At 42.7% G+C, this 13017-nt stretch overlaps 1 protein-coding gene across 2 annotated transcripts in view; it reads left to right on the forward strand.

The window, feature by feature from the left end:
* Positions 1-1088: 1088 nt before the first annotated feature.
* col16a1 (collagen, type XVI, alpha 1) overlaps positions 1089-13017 on the forward strand; it is a 108499-nt gene continuing 96570 nt past the window's right edge. The window contains exon 1 of one of the 2 annotated variants that reach the window (XM_065471142.1): positions 1089-1152. The gene's annotated coding sequence lies outside the window, so the exon portion shown is untranslated. The remainder of the gene's footprint in view (positions 1153-13017) is intronic. The other variant, XM_065471143.1, reaches the window with a different exon arrangement.

Consider the following 13017-nt stretch of genomic DNA (forward strand, 5'->3'; position numbering starts at 1 on the left):
CTCCCTCCTCTGTTTCTCCCTCCCTCCTTCTCCTAGCCGCTGGAGTATTTTCTGTCTACTTTGCTTACGCCGCCTGTTTTCCCCCCACAGACTGCCTCTATATGCGCCTGCTCTCTGAAACCCATGAGGGCTCTTAATCAATGGCAGTTCACCCTACCTCCATCTGTTTTTTTTTTTTTTTGTTGTTTTTTTATTTTGTTGCCACCTTCTCTGTTTCAGCAGCACTGTTATTAGCCCCCCCCCCCCCCGCCCAACCCAGCCCCACCCTTCAAGAAAAGCAAGGCACCTAAGGGTGAGCAGGTTAATGTTCTGGCAGTTTGAGATACGCTTGTGACATTTCAATCCGGCATCTGTTTTTATCGCAGCTGATTTAAGGAGTGCGGGGGTGGGCGAGAGGGTAATGGAGGGATGAAAGGAGGGATAGAGAGACAGACAAGGAGGAGGAGGAGGAGGAGTGAAGAAAAAAAAGAAAAGGAGGAGAGAGCCCACGGGATGGCACAGCTACCCAGAGACTGTGGACTCTGTGTGAGGCACAGCAGGGGCTGTGGACCTGCAGTTGCAGCTAAGTCAGTGAACGGAAGCGCATGGTCATGTCGCCCCCAAGTGGCACGTAGCGGAAGTGACGGAGCAATGGGACAAACTACTGCAGTGCATCAGACAAAATAGCAGAATGTATTTTTCAAGTTCGGAAGAAAGAGTGAAGCAGCGCTGCAAACAAGCCGGAAACAAGTTTGCTAGTGTGCGAGCAGGCTACTTTGTTCTTTTCCTCGTGACCTTTGAAAGCAATAATGCAAAAGAAGAAGAAGAAGAGCCGGTGAGCCTGTTAGATGCAGGGAAATGATTACATAAGTGAAATCTCGTGAAAAGAAAGAAAAATGCAAATTGGCAGACTGAGGGGAATCAAATTCTGATACAGTACTGGAGATACAAGCTGTAGGGGGAGCAGGAGCAGCCAGAGATTCCGATTGGGGAGGAGGTGGTGGTGGTGGGATTGGTACACTGCACTGTCAGCCGGCACTTTATGCGGAGTTTCATTTGATATGAATTCAATAAGCGGCGGCCAATCTCTATGCCCCGGGTGTAATTACCGGCAGAACAGCGGGGGCATTGTGAGCTTCGCCATCGTCTAAACGCTCCCCTGCTCGCTTCCAGGTCAGCACTGATCTTGTCTGAGAATGTCAATTATCGTCTTAAACGCTGTCGTGTGGGGGAGTAGGGGGAGGAGGGGGTCGAGAATGATGAAAAATGGCGAGCTGGAGGAGAAATATTTGCCCAGCGTCGCAGATTAAGGAGAAAAAAAAGAGGATGAAGAATATGAAAGAGGATAGAATACAAATTTGGTCCTTTTTATTGTTTAATGTGAGATAAGAGGCAAGAGAGCAAGTTGCCTTGGATTCCACGTGTCACTTTAATGCACTATAATCTTGGGCTTGCTGAGGGGCAACACGTGGTCGATACGTTTGTATTCGAGCATTTATGTGTATATATGGTAATTGTTTAAAATAAATAAATAAAATAAAATAATCCCGCCATGGCTTTGACATGTATAAAACTTTTGTTTCTTTTTCGGTCCTTTTGTTAATCACAAGCTGTATATAAAAGATGGACGTAGCCATGATGATTGCTTTTTTCCAACCCTTGAGATTTAGCCACCTTAGCTTAGCGTCTAACAACATAAAATACACAGGAGCGACTTGTTAATCGTGAGGTGGGGTTTCCTTAAAGTGTACCCTGCTCCGTTGTTCTTCTGGCTGATAACAGGGACCTCAATTTGCAATATAAACATCATATTTTATTCATTAAGCCTTAAAAGTAGCCAATGAGAGAATAAACTTGTCAGAGAAGTATTTACTGAGGTGACAGAATAACAGACCCAAAGTGCTATTTTCCCCATAGACTTCTGTACTAGTGAACTTGTTTATTAAGCACAGGAGTCGCTCTCAAAAAGGCTTTGGGCTCTTTTAGCCGCAGAGGCTACATCCATCTTTTATATACAGTGTGCGGCCCTAAGTTTTGAAGCCTGACGATCAACAGGTGGCAGTTATGCTCTTATGTATTTGTTCTGTTCAGGATCTACAGCTAAGAATATTTCAAGAATTCGTACCACTGCTAGTCGTATCCCGTGTTTTTCCCACTAAAAGGCAAAGCTCGTTTTGACTTTTATCTGTAATTCTATCTCGTCTCATGTCATATGCAGATGATATGCAGCTACGTGGGCAACAGCTTGTCCAAATGGTAAATGGAGTGCATTTTGATATATACTGTTTAACTCTTATGCACTGCTCCTTTTCCATTTACATTCTTTTTATTTTTCACACACACACCTAAAAAACAGCATTAAAGAGTTAAGACTGACTAACCTCAGATCAGTGGATGACCCCCTCTGCTTCAAAGCCACAGCTACCATCCATCCATTTTTAAGCAATCAGGGATAATTTTACGTCATCCACATTTTAAAAATTTTTTGCCCTTCATTGTCTTTATTATACATTTCATCCTCATTTTGTGTTAACTTTTTAATCAGCTCTCTTCATCCTGCTCATTAAGCTTTGTCCTTGGACAAAGCACTGTTGCTCAGCAGTGATTGTGTTTACACCGACTGAACTTTAGATTCAGCTCCAAAAGCTGATTTTATTTCTTCTCCTTTAACGTATGCACTGACAAATGCAGACATATACGGAATATTATTTCGCTGATTACTTGAACTTGAGCGAGATCCTGCATTCTGTCCATACTATAAATGGCAGCGATGCACTTGGATTGCAGATTAGATGCGATCCTTGCATTATGCTTGTCTGTTTTCATCCCTCGTAGAATCCATCACTAAATCCATCCATCAATCCAGGTTTATACAAACTCACTCATGCACCCCAGTTTCCTTTCCTCACCCACGCCTTGCCCCCTACTCTCCCCTCCCTTTCCCTCCCCTCCCTTCTTTTCCCCTTTGGTTGGTGCCAGTGGGAGTGGTCCGCCCTTGATCTGCTCTCAGAACAAACAGCCTGGTAAACATCATGAAACATTTAGAGGAGGCAGAGCAGCCTTCTCTCTAATTCACACTGGCAATGCACAGAAACAGCTGCTCCCACGGCTCAGCGCCTTGCAAAGGGGTTTCAGTTAAAGTGTGCATGGGTGCGCTGGATAGGCCTTTACATATTTGGGGAAACTTGGATGTGTGCTCAAAGATCATGGATGAACGCACGTGTGTGGGGTTGTGTCTAAGTGCCTTTGTGTCAGCAATAAGTTTTTGTGTGAGTGACGTATTCCACAAGTATACAGGACTAAACCAGGGGTCTTTGCTTTCAGAAAATCAGGTTTCGCTGTAAAATAAGTTGGCGTGTTTGGGTAGATTAACACATTTGGCGAGTGTTTTGTTCGGAGGCAACAAATAAACGGATTAGAATCACAGCTCACTCAGCTGGAGGCCTGAGTCAATGCCTTGTACAGAAAAAAAAAAAAAAGCCCTTCACTGATTGCTTCTAACTCTGGCACAGGAGACTGTCTTGTGCTCAACATTTATAGTTATTTGTAAAACTGGATTGCCTCTGCGGTTGGGTAAATGGAGCAAAGCTGCCTTGAGATCTCACCTGCACGTAGGCACTGCAACTGCAGTTTCGCACCTCCCTGAAGCCCGCAGACATTTATGTCCTGTCAGAGTGTGATGTCTCAATAATTTTTTCCTTTTTTAGTTTGTTTTGTTTTGGTTATTGTTTCTTTTTTGTTGCTTTGTGTTGTACAGAATAACTCCAAATGTCTTGCTGTAAGTCGCATATCATCTGATTGCGCTGCAGCCGTTTCATTTGTCAAAATCAATAAGCTGATTACCTGAAAATGCAAGTTTTCCTGAAGGCCAAGTTTTGATGCGCCGGACAGTTTGCTCTGCTCATCTCACCGCGAAAAAAAGAAACAACCAAAAAGTAAAATCAATGAATAATGAATTAAGGCGTGCGCCCTCTCACTCCCTTTAATAAAATGTAGCAAGCGGAACAGCTTATTCAGTAATGTCATGCATAATTGGCCGTGCTGCCTAGACCACCTTCATGCAGTAATCTTTCGAGACCTGACCTGATTTGGTTTCTTTTTGTTTTTCCCCACCCCTTCATCCTTCACTCATCTGTCTGCTCAGTCACCCCCCCCGGAAAAAAAAGCCCTAGCCCCCCACTCTCTCTTTTCTGTTTTGCATGTTTCAGTTTTGAGCTGAGATCATAAACAAAGAAAATCCCTCAGCTCAGAGGACACGCATGTTGACGCACGCGAGCACAGAAGTCGTCCTCGGATAAAAACAACAACCGTGTGTGGGCGAGCACCTGTGATGATCATAGAACCCCTCCCCGCCCCCACCCCCTCCCATGCAGGGCAGCCTCCACCATATTGTCTAACACATTATTCATTCACCAAATTCGCGAAACTCCTACGTGTCACGGCATGCACGTCATATCAAGGCTGCAAAACGGCTCTCCGAACCATATCATTAGGAAACCCTGAGAACACCTCAGTGAAATAAATCTCTGTGTGGTATCATTGTATCAGTGGACCATTGCGGCGATGCTGTGTGGGCCTCAGCGTAAGCCACAGCGAGGAAGCTACTTACACTGCGATCAATGCTACTAGGCCCTGTTAGGAGGAAATCGATCAGCTTTAGGACTTGATGTGGAACAGTCTCTTTGTCTCTCTATCCTCTCTCTTGCCTCTCTCTGTCTTTCTCTATTTGCTCTCCCTCTGTTCTCAGCCTCGCACCATCATTGATCCCGGGCGATCATAGCGAGCATATCTTCTCTGGGCGGGGTGAACAGGTCAACTCTGAAGTCTTTGAGACTCTTAATAACCTGGACACCGTGACGGAAAATGGTATAGGATAATAAAAAGGTCTTTACGTTGAGCCCTGTAACCTGATTGAAGCTGCCTGAGCAAGTGTAAAAAAATAACAGTGCAGGATCGGGCTCTGTTCACCACTAACTTCAAGACTTCACATTGGATATATCACCAGCCAGGCCTCGCTGCCGCAAAAGGGCCCGGGCTCAGGCTGTTCTCCCTGCAGTGGGGTCTAGCTAATCTAAAATAATTGCAAGGACCGCTGATGCATATGAAAGAGGCAGGCAGGGCGTGTGTGAGTGCGGGCAGACAGGTGCCAAATGAAAGGTACCATCTCCTGCTGCTATTTGCCTACACTTGATGAAAGGCAGAGTTTAATCCACATTCTCCAATGCTCAGTGCTTTTCAAGCGCACGAGGCTCATAGGATATATTTTCTTATCACGCTGTACCCGTACAGACATTTCTCAGTTGCTGGGCCAGAATTTACCAGAAAACACTCGTTTAGTCGAGGGAGTCTGTTTAATATGATATCGGTGTGTAGAACAGCTCCATAGTAGGCATGTGGCCTTGGTGCACATTTATTTTCTGGCATCCAGTCAAACGTCACAGGTGCGACACAGCAACAAATTTTGTGTAAGCTCCTTGAGTAACATAAAAATTTGTTGCTGTGGCGCACCTGTGACGTTTGACTGGATGTTACTCAAGGAGCTTACACACACATGACACGCTTCTATTTTGTTAATATACAGAAGCTGCTTACGCTTCGATCATGCTTTATGCTTTACGGTGCATAACTGAAACCTGAAGCATCCTCTGGGTCTCAGTTAGGCTGTGGTTCATCTCAGGACTGCATCTTGTAGGCATATAGGCAGGGCCGTCCCCAGGGCACGTCCCCTAGCAGTGGTAAAGGACCTTCATAAAAACAGCTACAAATTTAAAATGAATACATTTAATAAAAATCAATTTTAAAAAACACAGCAATGACAAAATTATTTGCCACCTATTGAAATTTTATATTTTTATCAAAATTTCCCTAAGTGCTTTTTTTTAACAGAGCAAGGGATCTTCAACATGCGTTTCTAAATATGCTAGTTTTCCTTAGAAAGCACACATTTTCTTCTATTTGCATACAATAACAGAATTGTTTCAGAAAAAAAAGATATCATTAGCCCCCTGAAAAACAGATTTTTATCGAGCCCTGGACAAACCACTGCTGCTTTACCTTGAATGCTCAAAGCTTGTAAAATCAAGTTAAAACTGAGGGGTTTTACAGTTTCCACACAGCATAAAAACTTCAGCGAGAGATTTAGCTGTCACTTGAGGAAAGCATTATGGGAAAATCAAAAGAAATCACTTTAGGCTTGGGAAAGAAAAAAAACTGTTGATGCTCGCAAAGCAGGAAGTGGGTATATAAAGTTATCGCAGCGTTACCAAGTGTCAAAAACTGGAGTGAGAAGTATCAAAACAATTCAAAGAGAGCCACGCAGTACAGAACAAGCCTGGCAGAGATGGGCAGAGATAGGTACGAAGTGAAAGATTTCAAAGACTCTAGAAAGAAAACATGCCTAAAGGCCCCAGAACAACTGCCAGGACACCAGTGAGGGACTTAGCCAAGCTGGGAATTGTAGTCTCAAAGAAGACAGTCACTAGAACCCTGCACACTTTGAAGTTGCAAACCAAGAAAAACTTCACTTCTGCAGATGAGACACCTTCAAGCCAGACTAAAGTATGCTAAAGGCAACCTGGAGAAAGATGATCCGTAACAGAAGCGCGTCCTTTTGGTCAGATGAGACTAAAGAAGAGCTCATTTGCCACAGAGACGGTGCTTATGTTTGGAGAAAGAAGGGAGAGGTGTACAACCCAAAAAACAGCATCACCATGGTGAAAGATGGTGGTGGGAGAAATTATGCTGTGGGATGCTTCAGTGCATCTGGAATTGGGAATCTTGTGAAGGTGGAAAGAATCGTGAAGAAAGAAGGATGTGTGAAGATTTTGAAAGAAAACCTCAAGCAGTCAGCAGTGAACCTGAGTCATCCATGTCTTTGAACAGCCTGCCAATGGATCCAAATCCATGACCTTATTTCTGTGAGGTGATGATTTTAACCTTCTCAAATAGAGCACCATGGTAGTGTCACGATCGACTATGTTAAATTTGAAGAGAAGTGAAAGCTAGTTTAAATCATTTAAGTTCAATTTTATTTATATAGCGGCAGATCACATTAAAAATTGCCTCAAGGTACTTTATATCGTAAGCACACTACATTAATACAGAGAAAACAAAGAAAAACCCCAACAATCAAATGGCCTCCTATGAGCAAGCACTTTAGGGACAGTGGGAAGGAAGAAACCTTTGACAGAACCAGGCTCAGGGAGGGGCGGGCATTAGCCATGACTTTTTGGGGGTGAAGGGGAAAAGACAGGACAAATACACACATAGAGTTATCATAGTGTTACCATTAAGCTGGCATTAGCTGAAGAATGATGGATTTATGAATTAGTCAGGTTCTCAGATACTCTCCTTTGCTATGGACTAGTTATGGGGTAAAGTAAATGCCATTAATCTAACAATGTCTGAGAGTAAAAGGGAAAAAATATGACTGAGGATGTAGGAAGTATGATATCCAGAATCAGTTGACGAACATGAAGAAATAATGCATCCCCAGATTTAAGTCGGCATCATCTTCTTCTTTATATTCAACCTAACACATCTCACACTGAGATTCGGAGAGAAGTAAGTCTACAGATGTAAGAGAGATGGTGACTCACCTGCTTCACAAAGCAGATACTTTGGGGATAGTTTTTTGTTTTTACCCCACGCCCCCACCCGCCCCCTTCAAAACACCTTAACAAACTCTAAATGCCTAAGGCAGAGGCAGCGTGATATTTTAGCTTCTGTGCCCTGCAGGCTCTACCTGTCAGTGCTGCTGCAAATTTACTCAACAATTTGTCAGTTACAAAAAAAAAAAGAATTGCAACAGCTCTCTTGTTTTCATTTTGGGACATTATTTACTTGCAAACTGGAGGAAAACATAATGCAGTAATCTGTCTTGCTCACTTTAACGCCTTGACACGCAGCAGTCTAACAGAAATAATAAGACATGGCGTAATAAGTTGCTACAACATATAGTTTGTTTTGTGACACCCGTGAGCGAATAAATTAATGTCTGGTGAGTCGTTGGCTCTCATCTGATTTTGATCGGCTTTTGAGGAGCAAGCGCTGGTGACAGATCGATTCATTAAGGTCGTCCAAGCATGAAACAATGTTAATGCTGTTTTGTGAATTAGGTTAAAAACCGCATCCGCGTTTAGTTTTCCTTTCACTGCAGGTATTAATGCAGAGGTGACAGAAGGGGTGCTTCTCTTCTTATTGGGCACATGTTTGTAGTTCTATGTGACAATGTGTTTGCACTGCAGAACTGCATGAGAAAAATGCACTGTTTCTCTAAAAGGAGGACAGCTTCACCCTCTCCTGTTTGCGTCCCTATCACTTTCCAGTTCATGCTTTTTCCCGGTGTGTGGGATCCATCATTACAGTGGAGAAATTAGGGTGAACCCGCAGCCATCTTACACTTTGTGTTACCAGACATGCTGAAACTCACTAGCAAGCCCCCTAAACAACCTTGTTCTAATGATTTCTCGGAATGTTGGAAGTTTTATTGTGTTTTGAAGCCAATTAGCTATGGCTGAGGTGGATTGCTGTTGAGATAATGAGCCTGGAAGGGACAGCGCAGGGCCACTACCTGAGCCCTATGTTAATGAGCCAGCACTTTCTATTACACTTGCCACCATCGGCTGTCAGAAGTTTCCTGAACTCCTGGTGTGCTTCGTTTACCTGGCGGACAGTTCGATTAGCCTAAAAGCCTCCCTCTCGGGGCTGATTTACTTTTGTACTTTCTCTTTTTTTAGGGTGTAAACCGCCGTGAAACCACACTAAGAACCACTATTAATGACTTTGGTTTGAAATCTATCCACCCCGAAGATGACTTACCCTGATGAAATACTCTCCAATAACAAATATCTTTATGAGCATTTAAGAAGAGTTAATGGAGCAGATACACAAAAAGGCATATGGCAGACACAGCAGTAAGGTTACAGCTGAGACACGCAACACTGATATTGCTCCTATTGATTTGGTTATAAACACCCTGTCTGTTTGTGACTGAAAGAATGAATGTGTTTGAGCCTGCGCCACATGAAGCATGCCGGTATTGATTCAGTCAGACGCTCGCTGCAGTATGTGCTTTGTATGTGCTTTACAGCCTCCTGTAATAGGCTACAGAGTAACTGAAGGACATGCACATGCCTCTGTTTCCTCTGAGTATTGTCTTGTAAAACTCTTCTATGTGGTAATGCAGTTTTGCCTGTGCTGCTGCCAGTCAGCATCTGCCTCTGCATGCCAAGGTTTTTTACCGGCATGCTCTGTTATTAAAGAGCGTGCCCGAGTGTTTTGGGAAGTGCGTGCCCACACTTTTGCCAGGATAACCTATCTGAGCCGATAAACAGAGGGACAAGTCTTGTGTGATGCTGAAGAGTAATATGTATTCCAGGTGTGCCTCTGTAATCTCTTAAAGTGCAGTTCTGCATTTGGAAACAGATTGCGCGTCCATGCAGCCCCCGGGCAATTAGGAGGCAAGTGTCAACAGTCGACCTTGGCCAAGTCTTAATACTTCTTTGGATATCTCCAGCCCTTGAACAAATGACATCACTTCGTGAATCCTCAGAGAGCGAAGGAAGAGATGAAGCCCACCCTCCCACCGCCTTGGACATCGTCCCTTATAAATCGATTAACTTCAAGTACTGATGGAAAGCGCTACACCTCAAATGGAAATTTGTTTGTCCCTGTGACAAGGTTCTAGCTGAGGTATGGTCAGGGTCCTGGAGATTAGTTCTTTAGAATCAGCCAACAAAGCTGTTAGCAAAATCCAAGTACCTGATGTAGCATTTCAATAGCCAATCCTCTCCCAGCAGGTGTGATGAAACTTGTGTTTTTCATCCGAGGATAGAATTCCACTTTTGTCCTTCTTAGTTCAACCCTTTCAGAACACCATATTTGCATTAATGTTTCTTTGGGAAATGGCATGTCAGAAATAAATTATTATTCACAGCAGAGACTATTTTTTTATATATCTTTCAATATGTCTGTAGGGGATATTTAATTTTCTCAGAGTCTACTGCAGGCCAAACGAAAACAAACAAAGACAAATAAAAAAAGTAGACCAGATTAATGCATTTAAATAAGTCATTGTAGCCTAACAGCATTCATCTTGGATTGACAGTCAGTCAGGTGACAGGTTCGGCGGTGCATGCAGATAATGAATCCTGATGACTTTGAAGATCTCCTGGCTTCTCATCTGGTGCAAATACGAGATATTGTTGATATAAGTGATTTTGTCAATTACTGGCTGGATTTTATCAGAGAGAGAGATCATTTGAAATAACTGAACAATATGTATCAAAGTACAGAGTTTGAGAAATGAACTATTTGATGGTTAGACTCTAGCAAAGCAACATAGTAGTGATAGGAAGTAGGACAGGACCACTGGAGTCCAGACCCCGCTGGTGCTGGAAGTGAAGCAGGCGGAGACTTGGATTAGCTGACCAGGATGAGGTAGAGAAGAAGTGAATGAGAGTCTGAAATACAGAGTAGCATAAAAGCACTGAGCTTGAAAGCACAAGGAACAGAGACTTGCTCGCAGAAGGTGGGCAAGAAAATTATTTGACCAGAGTGAGGATGACAGGATTGAGACTAACAGTGTGCGAAAGTGGAAGTGATGGAAAGAAGAGAATGGCAGCCCAAACATTTAGGAATGGAAGCAGATAAATGAATACAGATCGTTCTTATTGAGCATACAAAGAAAATTATCAGCATGAAATATCCCCCTACAATGAATCCCAGAAGTTAAAATTGTGTACTATGTATACTAGATAATTACTGGTGTTTTATGCAAATTTATACAGGTATTGAATTTACAGCCGGTGCTGTTATCTAAAAAGGTGATTGCTGCCACATTTTGTGCGCATCTGAAACGTGTTGATCCTCACTCACACTCTATCATCCATATTAAAAACAATGATTCAATGATTATTATCACCCAGCAACACACGTACACAAGGATTTTTTTCACAGGACTCTATGTAGTCCTGTGAAAAAATGGTTGAACTAAAGTACGGTATAATATTGCTTCAGTTCATTGGGGTTTTGTTTATGCACAGCTCTCTTAAGGGCCTGTCACAGCATTTCAGTCAGGTTGAGCCCTGGTCTTTTACTAGGCCATTGCAACAGTTTGATTCTTTTCTTTTTCAGCCATTCTGTTGAAGACTTGCTGCTGTGCTTGGAATCATGCATGACCAAATTTTGCCCCGGCTTTAGCTGTCAGACAGATGGCCTCACATTTGACTATAGATTACTTTGGTATACAGATGACTTCATGGTCGATTCAGTGACTGCAAGCTGCACGGATCCTGTGATTGCAAAACAAACCCAAATCTCTCGACCATGCTTGACAGTTGGTATGAGGTGTTTGTGCTGGTATGCTGAGCTAGGCTCTTTGGCAGTTTTGTGCATTATGTCCAAAAAATCTCCACTTTGGTCTTGTCTGGACAATGTTGCAGAAATCTTGTGGTTTGTTCAGATGTTATTTTGCAAACATAAGCTAGACAATAATGTTCTTTTTAGAGAGAAGAGGTTTTCTGTCATAAACACTGAAAATTCTGACATGCTAACCGAGGCCTATAAAGTCTGAGATGCAGTCTCATGTGGGGTAAATTTGCTCTGTCCACTCTTGATAAGATTGGAGCATTGTGTCAACACATATCTGATTGGTTCAGATGAGACAATCACTAAATCCTCTGCTTTTGTAGAAATGCTCACATTCTGATCATCATTTATTCAAGTGGATTTGATTAGCAGCACCTGACTGCTACTTACCCTCTTAATTGCTGTGGAAACAGTAAGAGTTAACTTTTTTTTCTTTTCGAAAGCTTTCTTTTCCACACGACTGTATGTAATGCTTCACAAATAGCAGCTATTGTTAGCTAGCTACACTGGCATTAACATGTGTGCCAACAATGCATTTTCTTCTGAGTGGTTGAAATTGCTTTACTGAAAACAGAAATTGTACCTATGGAAGTACAAGATTAGAGACAATTGTGAGCATGCAAACAGTAAATATCTTTGCAAACTGGTTTCCTTTGAAAAACTAAGTACAGCTCACTTAAGATGACTATGTTATGGCAACTTATTCATTGTCAATAAGAGCTATAAGCATGGCTATAGATCCTGTGTCTTGGTTTGAGAACTGACATAACATAGTCATCATCAATCTGTCTGTACTTTGTCAGGTGTGCAGTAGAAGTGACAGATGCATTATAGGTGGGGGTGGGATTAGACCAGGGATTGGTTATGAGCCCCTTCTTGTTTGCAGCGGTTACAGACAGGTCGGGAAGGAGTTTCCGTGGACTATGATGGTTGAAGACACCAAAATGATCTGCAGTAAGAGTAGGGAGCAGGTGGAGGTGTGCTCTGGAGAGAAGAGGAATGAAAGCCAGTAGAACCAAGACAGAATCAAATACCTGGGGGTTAACAATCTGGAGCAACAGACAGTGTATAATGGAGGCAAACAACTGACTTCAGGCAGGGTGGCTCGGGCGGAGACTTGTGACAGTAGGATAGCAGCAACAGTGTAAGGGAAGGTTTACAAGGTGTTCGTGAGACCTGTTCTGATGTAAGGTTGGAGATGGTGGCACTAGCATAAAGACAGGAGGCTGGGGTGAGGATGTTGATGTTCAAGAGTACATGAGTGGGGCAGCTCAGGTTGAGCAGTTTGAACACAAAAAACACAAAATTGGAGAGGAAAGACTCAGATGTAGAAAATAGAGGCAAATGATCTGCTTTGGCGACTCAGCAGCTGAACAAAGATTTAAATAAGTTGTATATCTGTACTTGAATTAAGACCATTTGCTATTAGAAGCATTTTTTTTAGAACTACAGTAAGTCCCACTTTAGGTTAAGTTTGGTTTAAACAGCTCAATGTTGACACAGCATTTCAGACACTCAAGTAGAGGCCTGTTTGCTTGGCGTCCTCAAAGGTGCAATGCTTGGACAGGATACCATAATTTGAATACTATGAATAAGACAAATTATATTTCCACACACATCTGTACATTCTTTATATCATTTTCATGTAGAAGCACATATCAAAAGCTG

Source organism: Pelmatolapia mariae, linkage group LG22 (genome assembly GCF_036321145.2).
Source record: "Pelmatolapia mariae isolate MD_Pm_ZW linkage group LG22, Pm_UMD_F_2, whole genome shotgun sequence".
NCBI lineage: Eukaryota > Metazoa > Chordata > Actinopteri > Cichliformes > Cichlidae > Pelmatolapia > Pelmatolapia mariae.